General features: G+C 38.5%; 1 pseudogene; it reads right to left on the reverse strand.

Moving 5' to 3' along the window:
- Positions 1 to 205: 205 nt before the first annotated feature.
- The window catches only part of LOC102817291, a 194,452-nt pseudogene continuing 192,257 nt past the window's right edge, over positions 206 to 2,400 (reverse strand).

Raw genomic sequence — 2,400 nt, forward strand, 5'->3', positions numbered from 1 at the left:
ACAGGCATACCTGCTTTATTGCACTTTGTAGATTTTTTTTTTTTTTAAAGAAATTGAAGGTTAGTGGCAACACTGTATGGAGCAAATCTGTTGGTGCTATTTTCCTAACAGCATGTGTTCACTTCATGTCTCTGTTACATTTTGGCCATTCTAACAAGAACAGGTATTCTGCATAACTGCTCTCAGGGGGCGTCAGCGCTGGTGCTCAGGTGGGCTTCATTGGTGCAGGGCTGTGGGCTACTCCTGCTCCAGGTAGACCAAGGAGCCCTCTGGGAGGTCAATGGCTTTTTGTGCTGTGTGTTGATGTTACCCAGAGCCTGCTGCCAATGCTACAGCTGCCTCAGATGTGTTTGGACCAGGGCTTCAATCCGCTGCAGTTCATTCCTTAGTTCTGAGATATCCTTTTTGAGAACTTGGTCTAATTTCTGGACAGGTAACTCTAATGTTTTTTGTAAGAAAAACCATTCTGCCTGTCTTGTGACAGCCAGAAACTTCTGGATACACTGATAAACACCAGTTGGCATTTCCTCCTGATTGATGCCATTGACATGATCCTGGATCACCAAGAAGTGAAGCATGCCTCAAAAGAGGATTCCAGCTTGTCCAACAACATATTGCTAGAGGATCTGGAAGCCCCTGTCATGACTTGAAAAAGTGAAACCTGCTGAGAAGGCCTAGGGAGGGTGGCGGGGGCCCTAGTGATTGCCTGGAGAACATACCACCTAGTAGAACAACATCTTGCAATTGCAGAACGACCTTCAGTTCTCTTAGACTGATAAATACTGAGTGTTTTGCTTTTCTAATTCCAGGTCTTTGCACATTTCATTATAATAGTTAATTCTGACTTCTCAAGCTTTGCTGTGAAATTTTTTTGTTCATCATTTCTTCCATTTGTTTTAACTGCTCTAAGTGCAAGAGAAAGTTTCAGAATCTCTTCTTATAACCACTTTGATCTTTTCTTTCTTTCCTGTCCTCTTAATGATCTTTTACCTTCTTCATGTATGATGTTCTTGATGTTATCCTACAACTCTTCTGGTCTTCAGTCATACATAAGTGTTTAGTGTGTTAAATCTGTTCTTGAAATTGCCTCTAAATTCAGATGGGATATACTCAAAGTCATACTTTGGCTCCTGTTGGAAAAATAGAACCTTGGTGATAGAAACCGTGCTGGATATCACATAGAATTTAGCAAGACCAAAGTGTTACATATTGCAAATATTTTTTTCAACAACATAAACAATGATTTTACACATGGAATTTGCTTGATAGAATATACAAGAAACAAATTGCCAAAATGTGTGGTAGGAGAAGATGGAGACGCTCAATATCACCAGTCAAAACAAGGCCAGGAGTAACTGTGAAAACAGCCATAAATTTCCCATATGGAAGTTCAGGCTGAAGCTGAAGAAAATTTAAACAAGACCACAGGAGCCAAAATATGACCGAGTATATCCTACCTGAATTTAAAGACCATCTTCTCCAACATCATAACTCAAATGTATCAGTGCTTCTAAGGTCTTCCTTATTCATTGCTCAAGTTTTACCAGCATATTTGGCTATTCAAAATACCACGGTTTGTTGTCAGGTGAACCTTAGTTCTCAACCTGATATCTTTGCTCTTGAACACTTTAAAAAAGTCTTGTGTAGCAGATTTGCCTGATATATTATGTCATTTGATTTCTTGACTGCTGCTTTCATGAATGTTGATAGTGAATCCAAGCAAAAATGAAATTTTGACAACTTCATTTTTTTCTTCATTTATCATGATATTATTTATTGGTCAAGTTATGAGGATTTTGGTTTTCTTCACACTGACATGCAATCCATATGAAAGAGTGTATGTATTCTTTGATTTTCATCAGTAAGTAGTTTAAATCTTCTTCACTTTCAGCAAACCTGGTTGTATCATTTGGAGATTGCACACTGTTAGTGAGTTTTTCTCCAATGCTGATGCTGTCGGGGACCTGCCTCGACAGGGAAGTTTGGTTCACAAAGTAGGGAGATCTGGCGGCAAAAGAAATAGAAAAAGAATATGCACAAAGATGCAATGAGAGAAAAAAAGAGACACTCTGAGACCAGAGTGGATGCAAAACTGGCAGGCAGACCCTGCATTGCAGGCAGCATGGCACTGCAGGCAGTATTGCATGCAGCATTCAATCTGTATTTGTCTTTTATTTTTCAGGGAGGGATTTTGCACAAAGGAAGAAGGTGATTATTCAGATAAGACAGGGTACAAAAATGAAATGTGGTTAATCATTCAAAACAGGACACAATGATTTACAGGAACAAATTCTAAAATATACATCGCAAATTGTCTTAATAATCTAACATTCTTAATTTTCCAAAAATTCAAGCAAACTGTTAAAATTACTTTTTAGGCTTAAATTACCTAAAGCACTG

Source organism: Chrysochloris asiatica, unplaced genomic scaffold (assembly GCF_000296735.1).
Source record: "Chrysochloris asiatica unplaced genomic scaffold, ChrAsi1.0 scaffold00001, whole genome shotgun sequence".
NCBI classification, from domain to species: Eukaryota; Metazoa; Chordata; class Mammalia; order Afrosoricida; family Chrysochloridae; genus Chrysochloris; species Chrysochloris asiatica.